This window comes from Parasteatoda tepidariorum, chromosome 8 (genome assembly GCF_982258835.1).
Source record: "Parasteatoda tepidariorum strain Cologne lab strain chromosome 8, Ptep-v5.0, whole genome shotgun sequence".
Lineage (NCBI taxonomy): Eukaryota > Metazoa > Arthropoda > Arachnida > Araneae > Theridiidae > Parasteatoda > Parasteatoda tepidariorum.
In genome coordinates, this window is record NC_141762.1 from 30424534 (window position 1) to 30439269 (window position 14736).

At 28.7% G+C, this 14736-nt stretch overlaps 1 protein-coding gene across 1 annotated transcript in view; it reads left to right on the forward strand.

The window, feature by feature from the left end:
• The window catches only part of LOC107449971 (laminin subunit alpha-1), a 198571-nt gene that overhangs the window by 67568 nt on the left and 116267 nt on the right, over positions 1-14736 (forward strand). The window lies entirely within an intron of this gene.

The window sequence follows — 14736 nt, forward strand, 5'->3', positions numbered from 1 at the left end:
TATCTTAACATCAGCCATTTTAAGAAGCTAATTATGTTTAAAAATTCAATCATAATAAATTCGTTTAAAATATTTTGACCAATTTGTGTAAAAATATATTTCAAATAATAACTACATAGTGCAATTTATTAATTAATATATATAAATATTTTTGACAATGGTTATACATTTGGTTATTTTATAGGTAAAACATTTTTAATTATTTTAACAATAATCCCATATTAATATCGGTCATGTTAAAAAGTAAATCATGTGTAAAAAATTCAATTATATTAAACTTGTTTAATATTTTATTTTGTTGTAATATTTGTTGTAATATTTTGACAAACCTGTAGAAAGATATTTCAAATGATAACTACACAGAGCAGTCAATTTTTCTTTAACAATAATACAATGAACATGGATGCACTTCATTCCTAAAATTACTTTTTTCTTTTTATGAGTCAAACAATCTTATTTATTTTAACAACTATCCCATATTAAAATCGGTTATTCTAAAAAGTAAACCATGTTTCAAAAAATTCAATTATATTAAATTTGTTTAAAATATTTCGCCTAACGTATAGATGGATGCTTTAAATGCAGTGCAATTAAATTTTTTGGCAATATAACATAATGAACACGAATGCTCTTCATTTCTTCAAAAGCTTCTTTTTTTATGAGTCAAACATTCTTATTAAAAAGAAAGAAGCATTTTAAGAAATGAAGAACATTCATGCTCATTTAATTAATTGCGCTTCACTTTTTTTAAGAGTCAAACATTCTTATTATTGTCGCAGGGGTTCACGGGATAGAGCGCTCACCTTTCAGTGAGGTGACCCAGGTTCAATCCCTCCCAGTGGTGGCTGGGATCGAATTCTCCTCCCAACTTGTATCGACCACAGTGCAATGAGGTGACCCAGGTTCAATCCCTCCCAGTGGTGGCTGGGATCGAATTCTCCTCCCAACTTGCATCGACCACAGTGCCGACATAAAACATCGTCAGTGGTAAACGGATCACAGGCTAGAATCCTCTTGCAGTCGGACTAACCATGGGAGGTTTTCGTGTCTTTCCTCTTCATGTGAAGCAAATGCGGGTTAGTTCCATCAAAAAGTCCTCCACAAAGACGAGTTTGTGCCAATGCTTGATCTAGAAGTTCCCTTGTCTTCTGGATTAGGTTTTCAAAATTACACAAGCCTGCGGAGTTAAACATTAATTATCGTAAACCCAAAATTGGGTGAATTGTTCAACACCGGTAATAAAATAAAACATTCTTATTTACTTTAACCGTAGTCCCATGTTAACAAAAGGCCATTTTAAAAAGTTAATCATGTAAAAAAAAAATCAATTGTATAAAAGTTGTTTAAAATATTTTAACCAACGAGTAGAAAGATATTTCGAAAGATAACAACGCAGCGCAATTAAAATACGTTAATTATATTTTTTGAGACCATAGGCTTTTATAAAATTGGCTTCATATAATGATTTTTTTTCTTCTTCCTTTTGTGGGTTAAACATAGTCATCTGTTTTAACATCTGCTCCACCACAATTTCCCATATCTTTTGGAAGATAGATAGCGAGACAAAATCCTCTCAAAAAGTAATCCTCCGTAATCTTCTTACGTGCAAGAAACCACTATTCGTGAGAAGTTTTGGTATTTATTGAGTGACACAGGGCCTTGAAAACTCTTATAGTGCTTTTCACTAAAGGAACTCAAGAGTGATCTTTCGCACGCTCAACAAAGGATACTGAAGAGTGGTTTGTAACACTCCCCAAGAGTTGTTTTTAAAAAAAAAAAAAAAATACAAAAATAAAAAATGGCTGAAATCGTGAGGGAAAACAAATTATTAGTTTTTTTTTTGTTGGTATATTAAGCCAGTCTGTTATTATTTGAGTAATAATAAGTGGCGTGATTTATACAGAAAAAATAGAAAAAAAATAAGTAAAAATAATTTTAGATCTTATTGTCCTTTTTTTAAGCAAAAAATTAAAAAAAGAAAAAGCTTTTTTTTATTTATTAATTATGCTTCGTAAATTTGTGGTAAATTAATGGAATTATTGTTGTTAATTAATGGTTAAATTAATGGGTAAATTTGTGGTTTAAATTTTAGTTTTAGATTTGTTTTTTAAACTATTATTTATTAATAATGGTTTTTATATTTATTAATTTTTTAAATCTTTTTACGTCGAAGAAACTATTCGTGAGATGTTTCTGTATTTATTGAGTGACATAGGGTCTTAAAAACTCTCTTAGTGTTTTTAACTAATGGAACTCAAGAGTGATCTTTCGCACGCTCAACCGAGGACACTGAAGAGTGGTTTGTAGCAGTCCAAGAGGTGTTTAAAAAGATACAAAAATTAAAGTGGCTAAAATCTTGAGTGAAAACAAATTATTAGTTTTTGTACTATTAGGCTAGTCTATCATAATTTATACAGAATAAAAAAATGTGGGAAATAATAGTTTTATATACATTATCTGCATTTTAAATTCGAAAATTAAAAAAGGAGAAAGTTTTTTTAATTTATTAATTATGTTTCTTAAATTTGAGGTAAATTAACGGATTAATTGTTGTTAATTAATGGTTAAATTAATGGGTAAATTTGTGGTTTAAATTTTAGTTTTAGATTTGTTTTTTAAACTATTATTTATGAATAATGGTTTTTATATTTATTAATTTTTTTAATCTTTTTACATCGAAGAAACCACTATTCGTGAGATGTTTCTGTATTTATTGAGTTACACAGGGTCTTAAAAACCCTCTTAGAGTTTTTACAAATAGAACTCAAGAGTCATCTTTCGCACGCTCAATCAAGGACACTGAAGAGTGGTTTGTAACACTCCAAGAAGTGTTTTAAAAAAATACAAAAATTAAAGTAGCTAAGATCTTGAGTGAAAACAAATTATTAGTTTTTGTTCTATTAGGCTAATCTATCATAATTTGAGTAATAATAAGTAGCGGGATTTATACAGAATAAAAAAATGTGAGGAAAAAATAATTTTATATACATTATATCTGCATTTTAAATTAGAAAATTAAAAAAGGCGAAAGTTTTATTATTTATCAATGATGTTTTGCAAATTTGTGGTAAATTAATGGTTAAATTGTTATATGGTATTATATGGTTCAAATTAGAACGATATTATGGTTCACTGCATTGAAAATTTATATATATATATATGGAAACTTCTAATTATTTCGTAATTATTCTGAAATCAATCAAATCATATCTGAAATCAAAATATGATTTGATTGAAGTTATGCAAATGGCTACAAGTGCAAAATGAACTCTTGTATAATATATTATATATGTTTACTATTCGTTACAGTTTATAAAAAATGTTTATTAGAATTTCTAAGCCAACAGTGTTAAACAAAATTTAAAAAGGTTGATGTTACACGTTACACTATTTTTAAGTACGTAAAAAAAATAGCGTAAATAACAAAAAAAAAAAAAAAAAAAAGATAAGAAAACAATTTTTAGGAAGAAAAAATTGCATAAGAAAGAAACCGTGTTAGAAGAAATACGTCATGTTGTTTCTCTAGTTTTGAATTAATTTCAATGTAAAAGAGATTTTTTTTTCTTTAGGAAAAGCTAAAATATGAAGCACTTAAGATATTTAATTGACTAAACCTTCTTTCACGAAACTCTGAAAATCACCAAGTAAAAAAGAAAACGAAACGGAACAAAAAAATAAATTACCGGAGGTGTGCAAATCGCATTAGCCAGGTGATACCCCGATTACACAGACAATAATGATTTCGACGTTTTTGACTCATTTAACTGAAAATATTGCACTTTTCGAACAACTTTTAAGGTAATTTTGACCTTCCTTATTTCTGCTTCAAAGAACCTTTCGCCGGCTTTCTAAATAGCCAAGATTATATCATACGCTAACTCCATTCATTTATCCTCGTTTTTTGACGTCTCTTTACCAAGTTCGAGTTTCCAGCTTTCTCTTCAAGTAGTGCACTGTAAACGTGACTGGACTGTAAAATACACCGTATCGTTGCAGTTTCATCTCATCGTTATCTCTTTCTCTGACTGACTGGCCATCTTTTTTTTTTTAACTTAGTTATGCAAGTAATTACTTTCAGTGAGTTTGCCGTTCGTCCCTTTTTAATTTAATGATACACATATTTTCGAGGAAAAATTTGTGGGCCCCTTTATGTAATTGAAGCATAAACTGATACGCGTCATCATAGCAGTATGTCAACAGAAATTAATAGTAGTATCATATTTTATCACTTTCAGAAGCAATAAATATAAAATGACGAGATCTGAAATTGTTAAAAGATCTTTTTATTTCGATCTAATTTTGAGATAATGTTTCTCATCACACATTTAACTGCTTACGCTGAAGTGAGAATATATATATATATATATATATATATATATATATATATATATATATATATATATATATATATATATATATATATATATATATATATATATATATATATATATATAATATCTATCTATCTATAGATAGATGCCTTATATTTGACGATACTCTACCTTTTAAAGTTTTATTTTATAATTTGAATTGAATAGTCGATTCATAATTAATATGTGACTATTAAATAGACCTAAAAATAAGCACTCGCCATCCATCACGTGGCGAGTGAACAAAGGAAAAAAAAAAGTGGCGTGTTAAATTTTATAAACAGGTCCCATTTAATAAACAACAGGTTTTCCCATTTTTTTAAAAAAAAATTTCTATCCATGTTTTCCATTTAAAATTTTGATCCTTCAGAATCCATAAATTTGAGATGGAAAAGATTCACGTGTAAGAAGAGTTCTTCAACAATTCACATATTTCGAAGTTGCAACGTATACATTAAATGTATATAAATGTCAACTAAATTTTGTCACATATTTACATTACTTTTATTATTGAATTAACATTTCATTTTTGTGGATTATTTCTAATGTAATATTTTTATGAAAAAATATAATTTTAGTTCAACCAAAAGAAGTTTGCAAAAAGTGGATATTACATGAAAAAGACCAATCCATATTGGTCACCGACTCATTAGGTTTGAGAAAAAATGGCTACTAAGTTATTAGAGTCTACCAGCCATTGGCTACTAACTGAAAATTTAAATTTTCAGGTCTACTATTAATATTCTACTACGTAAACTTGTAGTATAAAACCAAACCCGAAAAATAAGAAAAATACTGGATCAAGTTTTGGGGACCGACTCGTCTTCGTGGATAACTTTTTACAAGTTCCGTGTTGCCAATTTTTCCTACATGTTTTATTTTTTCAATTTTACTTCATCATTGGCTTGTCAACTGCCGATTTATATAGAATATGCGCTTTACCAACTATCAACTCTGTAGCCTTGTAATTTTAATCTAACACAGACGACAAGGGTACTCCTATAAAAAAAAAACATTGCAACAAAAGCGATGAACTATTTAGGTACAATAAATCGGCATTTGCGACACACGAAGAGAAAACTACGAAAACCTCCCACTGGCACCACGTCAACGGGAATTTAATTTACTACTATGGACAATTTACGTCAGCACTGTGGCTGAAGCGAGCCGAAAGTAGCATACCTATTTATTGATCAGCCATCAAGAGTCATTTAAAAGCTACAATGTTTATAGTGCATTCAATTGATATTATATTTAATGTGTGAATGTAATTTGAAGCTTAAATAAAAAATTCAGCGGTTATACTAACTTATGGTGACATTGTTTTAGTCTTGTTTCGCTTCGTTAAGTACAAGTTCAACTGAAATTTTGAAGTGTTTGGATTTCGATAATTTTCAGTTGTGGAGCGTTCAAAGTGCCGCATTTACACGGTGTTACATTTTCGTAAGTGTTGTCATACCTTAAATTTAAAGTTAAGTAACTGAAAAAATAAATGTTCTTTCGTGAGCTGTGGTGGCTCCGAGGATAGAGCGCTCGTCTCGCATTGAGGAGACGCGGGTTCGAATCCCAGCAACGGTTGGATGATACGAATTCCACAGCACTCGGCTCGCTCCAACCACAATGCTGACGTAAAATATGTTCAGTGATAGATGATAGCTCATGGGTTAGAATCCTCTTGCTGTATCAGGCTAACCGTGAAGGTTCTTGTGTTTTTCCTCTCCATGTAACGCAAATGGGGGTTAGTTGTATCAAAAAGACAAATTTATCCCGATAGTAGGAGTTCCTTTGTCTTCTGGATTGGGTTCAAAATTACAAGGCTGTTAAACGATTGTTATAAAATGTTCTTTCATTACCAGGAGTCTGTTAGAAAAAAATTTGGGTCCATTAACGAACCATTCACAAAATATCTTTTCATAAAATCGGACCCTTCATAAAATATTGTAACTTAAAAACGGACCCTTCACGAAATAATTTATCTTTTAATCGGACCCTTCACAAAGTTGCTTATCCTTATAATTGTTTTGTTAATCGAATAAACCCTTCCCCGCGAGGGGGGGGGGTAAAAAAGAATGACAGATGTAAACGAACTAAGTTTTTTCTTCGGCAGACGATTCTTCCTTTATTCGTCCGAAATGAATATTCTCCATTCAGCAGTATAGGCTAAATAACAAATATTTGTGTATGTTGCATCTCTAATTTAATAGCAGCAATTGCTGTTTATTTTTGAAAATTTAAATGTTTTTAATTATAATTTTACAGTGTTGAGCATAATCTTGTATCTATTTACAATTTAAAAACTCCTTGAAAAAGTTTTTTGCATTAACCGGACCCTATTTGCACAAATTCACAAAAGCAGGACCCTGGTTGAAAGAGTGTGACTTACCGTTATTTTATATTCACAAATTACGAGTAATTTTTTCACAATTTTACAAAAACGGACCTTTTACAAAATGTCTGGACAGACCCCTGATTACAATATACTGTTTAAATATATAATTCGGTAAATAATAAATTGAGGTAAATAAACAGTTAAGTATCAAGAAAAAAATTTTTAGGTCGAGAAAAGTGGGTTAGTTCTACTTTGCTTTTAAGAGAATATATTGAAATTATTAACTAGCAAAATAAGTGCTAAACGTTTCATTAATAAAATTGAATTATCTGAGCTTGCCTCAGACCGGCATGTTTTCTTAACTGTACAAAAAATAAAATATGTGAAGTTTCAACCATTAAGTTTTAATGCTTCTGTTGATGGGGTACAGTTTTTATAATTAAACATATATGTAAGTATTCCTGGAAGTAAGACGTGAATTAAATCATTCTGACACTAATAGTAGTTTAATGTGCGAAATAGGGTACTAATAGCGTTGTCCGTTCCTTTGAGAATAAAATAGCGTTGATTAACACCCTTTCCTAAAACAACATATAATTCATCGAGTCAATTAGTCACGTGATGCTATTTCTATTCCTAGGACTGGCTGTTTCCCGTCCTTAGGAGTTAGAAAAAAGAACATTTGTTTAGAGTATTTCACTAAGAAGTCATAAAAATAACGTTTCCTAAGCGCTGCTCTTGTTTAGATTACGAGTTTAGGACAGGCTTTTCTCGGGAAGTTCTTAAAAGATGTAACGTTGGGCTGAGTGAAGTGCACATGAAGAAAGTGCGTTTATGGGTTGGGTAAAGGGGGACAGATGAAGTGAAATTTCTCTTAAAATTGTTTTGTTGGAGGCCCTTTTTTTTTTGCTGCACATTCATTTCTCATGCAATATAAACAATATCAACTAATTGATTTTTTACTGAACCATTCTTTTCAGATCTCAAACAGGGTCTGTTTAGACGAAATTTGGGTCCGTTAACGGACCCTCCACAAAATATCTTTTCATAAAAACGGACCCTTCACAAATTTGTTTATTTTCATTATTATTTTGTTTATCGAATAAACCCTTCCCGGGGGAAGGGGGAAAGAAAGACGGTTACAAACTAAGTTTCCCTAAGTTTATATTCCAAATGTAGTATTCTAAGAAAATATTTCTACTTTTACAAATATCGTGTGCGCATTCTTATTAATATTAAATCATATTTTTTTTTTGTAAATAAATAATTGATTAATTTTTATTTATTCATAAAATTAACTAATAGAATATTATGTAAATAAAATTTAATTTCTGGCAATTTTTTAATTTAAATATTATAAATTTAAGAATTGTTTAAGTTTACTTAATGCGTAACACATTAAAGGTGATACATTATTAAGTTGTGTTATTTAAAATATGTCAATTGGAATTATTAAAAATGTGAGTGATTTTGTTTCCATTATTCGTCCGAAATGCAAATGAATATTCTGTGTTGAGCAGTATGGGCGAAACACCAATTATTTGTATGTTTCATCTCTAATTTAGTAGCAGCAATTGTTGAGCAGAATCTTGTATCTATTTACAATTTAAAACTTCTTGAAAAGGTTTTTAGCAGTTTTTGCAATAACAGGACCCTATTTGCACAAATTCACAAAAGCAGGACCTTGGTGACATAACGCTTATTTTATATTCACAAATTATGAATAGTTTTTTCACAATTTTTCAAAAACAGGACCTTTCACAAAATGTCTGAACAGGCCCCTATTAGGAAGAGGGAAAACATTTTTGACTTTTCTCGAGAGAGCAAAGTTAGGATTATTCGAATGTCTAGAAGACTTTTTCACTTCGTATGTATTTTTTATTTTTACTTTTTGAAGACAGATATTTTAGCTAGGTTAACTACAGGTAAGAAAAAATGTCCAAATTTATGCTTATCAACTTTACATCGGCATTGTGAAAAGTTATTCGTTTATCATACATCATTCGAGTTAATTATGCTTCAGGTCTGGGATGTTGTTGTTAAAGGTAAGGTGAAAAGAGTTCATTTATTGCACCAAGGTTCTACGGACATATTTTTTTAACTCTTTTGACCATACATTTTCTACCCGAGTTCATTAACTTCTTTTCAATATTTTAATATTCTAGGGAACTAGGGAGAGCGTAAACTAAGACTGTTGATTTTAGTTATCTCTTTGCAAGGTAATATATTACATTGACATGGCAGTATTTTGACTCTTCTTGCAATATTGGACATTTTTTGTGTCAAAATTGTTTTGAATAAGCTTATTAAACGTTGATAAACGAAAATTAATAATGATAATAATAATAATAAAGGGATTAAGAAAAACTCATACTAGATAAATGCATCTATCTTATTAAATCGTATCTTATCTTATCTCTATCTTACCAAATCTAATCTTATTATGCATACTAGATCTTACCAAACCTAATCTTATTATGCACACCAGATAAATGCATACTAAATGAATACTGACTATGAATAGGTAAATGCATCATGCACCATATATAAAGAAAGTATGAGCATTGTCTAAATAAAATCAACATAAGAATAAGTAATGAACATTGACTATATACATGCACCATACAAAGAAATAATGAACTCAGACAAGATAAATGCATCATAAAGAGAAATAATTACTGCCTGTGACTAAGCAATTGCACCATAAGAACACTGTAAATATTAAAATTGTCAAAATAGCCCCGAAACAAATAGTAGTCGAATTTGAAAACTCCATGGCATTAAAATTGATACAGCATATACTCATTTTTGAGCAAAATTCACACTCGCAAAAAAATTAAAAAAAAAAAAAATGTAGAGAGAAAATATTTGAGAGAGATATTCGTTGGTGTCCGTAAGGATTTGAAGCAAGAACATCCGGAATCGTAGTAAAATGCTTTAACCACCATAGTTTTACATCGAAGTCCAGGATGAGTTAGGAAGCTTTATATAGTGACCACCTCAATGACATATCATGAGATACTTATTTTCAATTTTAATGGTACAAAGGGTTGCAATTTAAAAAATATGGTCCCAATAGCTTAGTCAAGAAATAGGTAATTTTGAATTTACGTTTTGCTTATCTTGCTGTATCTTAAAACATTTTAAGTGAATGGAATGTGTGTCAATGCGACGACCACTATACAAATCTTGCTATCGCGCCTTGGACTTGGGTGCACAACATATAGTAGATATAGCATCCTACTACGAATCCGGCAATTCTTGGTTCGAAACCTGTGGTCAGCCAACGAACATCTTTCTTATTCGTTTCTCCCTCCGAATCACTTTTGAGACTATGCATTTTGCTCAAAAAAGAGTAAGGTCTGCATCAATTTTGAATACACGGGGTTTTCAAATTCGACTATTATTTCAGGGGTCTATTTAGAAGATATTTCGGTCCGTTAACGGACCCTTCACAAAATATCTTTTCATAAAAACGGACCATTTACAAAATATTTTAACTTAAAAACGGACCCTTCACAAAATAATTTATCTTTTAATCGGACCCTTCACAAATTTGTTTATCTTTATTATTGTTTTGTTAATAGAATAAACCCTTCCCAGGAAGGGGGGGGGGAGAGAGAGAGAGAAAGAAAGAAATGTAAGTGAACTAAGTTTTGTCTTCGGCAGACGCTTCTTCCCTTATTCGTCCGAAATGAATATTCTGCGTTCAGCAGTATAGGCTAAACACCAAATATTTGTATGTTGCATCTCTAATTTAGAAGCAGGAATTGCTGTTTTTTTTAATTATAATTTTACAGTGTTGAGCATAATCTTGTATGTCTTTACAATTTAAAAACTCCTTGAAAAAGTTTTTTGCAATAACAGGACCCTATTTGCACAAATTCACAAAAGCATCCGGGTTGAAAGAATGTGACTTAGTGTTTATTTGATATTCACAAATTACGAGTAATTTTTTCACAATTTTACAAAAACAGACCTTTCACAAAATGTCTGGACAGACCCCTGTATTTGTTTCGGAGCTATTTTGAAAAATTTTTTTTAAAGAAAAAGAAATAATGAAAACTGATTAAATAAATGCAACATAAAAAAAAACAATGAGCACTGACTAGATAAATGTGAAGAAATAATGAACACTGACTAACGAATTAGTTTAATACGAAAGTGTTTTTATTTCGATTTCAGAAATTGAATTCAAGTTTTCATTAAATTAAATCGACAAATTTGTCTTAGCAATATGAAAATTCTTTTATCTATTAACTTTTTAATTTCTTATTAAACATTTAATCCTGTTTAATACTCAACTCAATTGATTATTAATGAATTTTATAAATTCCACACATGAACAACTAGAAAGTAAGACACCTAAAATTTCTAGAATAATTTTAAAAAATGTGCATAGATCATGCTTGATAAATAGACAAATGCAATGAGTGTAATTGATTACACTATCGAGGGTACGCTACAGCTTGAAAATGGTATTTGATGATTTTGAAATGGTATTTTTCTACTGTGAAGTGGTTTAAGTCATACTGAAGAGATCTATTATGCAGAACAATAAGAACTGTTGTTCGGGCGATGTTTTAAGAAGCAATATTGAAATATTTTGAATAAAATCCAGATGAAGATGTGGTCTACAAGTGCAAGATTTAGTTTAAGTCAGTTTCTTATCTCAAGCCACTTCTGAAAAGTATTTGTATGATACAATGGAATGTGGAATTATAAGCTTAGTGAGAGATAGTGCCATTTCGAATCTAAATGGAATTCTGCACGAGTTTGTTAAAGGAAAAAAAAGATCTTTGCGCATAATGCGTTAAAATAAAGGGATGAGGTTGGGACAGGTTTGGCTTTTGAATTTTTAAAATAAAATAAAATGTATTATATACTTGGAAAGGGTATTAAACAAGTTATGTATTTTGAATTCTGCAAAATTACTCTTTTGCTTCATGCTGATGTAATATTACTGGGTCAATTATAGAGAAAATTTTTGTTTTTGAATTAACTGTATCTAAATTGGTTTAATTAAATTATGTCAGGTATGCTCAATTTTTAAGTCTAAATGAAATAAGAATGACATTATTTTTTCAAAGTCTATGGATTCAATCCAAGTTATCATAGAATTTGAAAGGGGAAAAAAGGAAAACTAAACTTATAAACAATGCAAAAATATGCGAGTCATGAAAATATTTTTTTATTAAAGAATGGATATTTTATCGACAGAGTTAATGACATCTGAAACCTTTAAGATAAGAAACATAAGAAAAAAAATTCATACATCATAAATTCTTATTTTCATGCTTGTTTTCTACATACAGAAAAAAAAATTAGTTTATTACAATTTAAATAACATAATTATATAGTTGTATTAGTTAAATATTAGTTGAACTTTCAACTGATTCAGTTTATCATTAGTATTATTTTAATTTGAGAAGTTTTAGTCAACACGAATATTAACAAATTAAGTTAGTTTTTCTAAGGTTTAAATTTCAAGTGAAAATTTTAATGATGAATGTAATAAAAAGCACATGTGAAATTCAACTTTGAAACTAAGGAATAAAAATTAACTACCTTATTAAGAGATCAATAGAAATTGAAAAACGATATTAAAAATAACGAAAATTATGAATCAGTTTCAAAAATTATGACAGAAAACATAAATGAAATAATAAATAAAACCGAACTAATAATAAATTTTTTTATCAAGGAATAAAATTCTTATTGATAGATCTGAAAACTAGTATAACAATTCAAAAATAATGATATTGGTAATTTTAAATATTTAGAAAAAAAAACTTTCCTAAATATTAAATTTTTATTTTCATGTTACTAACTTAATACAGAAAATATTTAGTTTATTGTAATTTAAATTAACACAGTACACTTTATTGTATTAGCTAAATATAACATCAGTTGAACATTTGTATAATTACATCATTATTATTTTTAGTTTGCGAAGTCAACACAGTTTTTACAAATAAAGTTAAATTTTCTTAGATTAGCATTTTTAGCGAAACTTTTAATTAATATTGCAGTAATCAATATTGCAAATTAAACTCAAGAAACTGAACTAAACTAAAAGAGTTAAATGAAAGTGAAATTAAGTGAAACTAAAGAGTTAAATTCAACAGCTTTATAATAAAAATCAGCAGAAATTAAAAAACAATATTAAATACCATGAAAATAATGAATCGTTTTAAAAAATTATGATGAAATTTCGCTTTATAAACTTTTTTATCAGTCCATTAAAAATTACTTTTTATAGTATGTATTTTGTTGTATGTTATGTAAGTAAAAACATTAATAATGGTTTACAATTGTACAATCATAGAATATAAAATGAACAAAAATTCAATAATAATTGGAATAAAAAACTATTACTTGATAACATTTATAAGTTCTTCAATAATGTATAATTTTTTTAATATGATTTTTAAAAATGTAAAAAAAAGTCTATTTATTTAACCGCAGGCGATAGCCGAATAAATTATCTACACTCAATCAAATTTCTATCATTACAACATAATTCGATTAGGAGAAATAAAACATTACATCAAAGAAAATATGAATGAGTGTTTATCAAATGCTTGTAAAGCATAAAAAGCTTTTCGAACGTCAAATTTAGTAAAATGTTATCACAGCTAAGCTTTTTAAGTTGATGTTTTTTTAGGTCATGTAATATTTTTAATCAGCTTAACCAAGAATAAAACACATGAATGGCGACAAGGTTCCGGTATTTAGTCGTAGTTAACAGGAAAACGAAGTTTAGATGAAACAACCAGATTGTGTTTCAATTTATAACTAACTCTAGGAACGCCTACTTAACCTTGGTTAGTTTAGCTGAAAAATAATGATTAATATAACAGTTTGGAAGACTGCCGATTACGTTTGACATTATTTAACATTATTATGACAGCTTTTTTAACATTATTTTTTCTATTTAATATTCTAAATTTAATGAAAGTCATCCACATTAACACCTACATAAAGTAGGATAATCGTGTTTACGCTGTCAATAACTGAGATTAAAATTTAAGATTAATGAGTAGATTTTGATCAATTTTGATTCAAAATTATTATTCTAATATTCAGGTTTCAATGTAATATAATATTCATATTTTAGTATGATATTCAAGTTTGAATTATAAATAAAATTCCTAATATTCTATATTTATACATATGTTAAATTTAACTAATATAAGTATGAAAAACAGATTCATACACTCTTTTGAATAAATCCATACTTCATTCCATTCATTTAAAAAGTTCTAACTTATGTAATTAAAATAAAACTGTTGAGTGTATGTACAAATTATAAATTAGTTCATGATATTTTCTTGTGTTTGTTTATTCACATCAGATAACAGATTTTTGTTTTTTTTGTTTGACGATCTGTATTAACCTGGCATGATAGAAAATTAATTGACCAAAAATATAAATTCATCTTATATTTATTCGACTTAATTTTATAATACACATAGAAGTAAATAAACAATTAAAAACATCGGCATAATAACACTGTCATGCAATATTATAAATAGCACTTTAATAAAATTTATTGATGATAATTTTATAAAAAACTTTTTTTATTATATCGAATGTTTAGTTTTTAATTCTCTGAATAAAGTCATTGACAAGTTCAGTAATTTTTTTTTCAATGTTAATGATAAAATCAATAGATTTTTAAATTAGTTTTTATTTTTGTAATTTAGACAAAGTCAGGGAGAAATTCTTACTCGCCTAAGCTGCAAGTTCGTTTGCGAAACGTAATGAGAAAAAGTGAATCAGTTAAAAGTGAAAATAGTTAATCATCCTTTTTACCTTTAACCTTTTTATTTGCTCAGAGTCCGGATAAAATAAAATAAACAAATAGATTTTCTTCTTCTTCTTCTTTTTTTTTTTAACTGAAAGCTCGACTTGAAGTGGCCACTTGAATTAAAAAGCAGTGAAAGTATAACTTGTTTCCCGCCAAGACCGGCTATCTAGTCCCCACCCTCCCCATCTACCATTACACACTTGTTGCTTCTCTGCCACACTAAA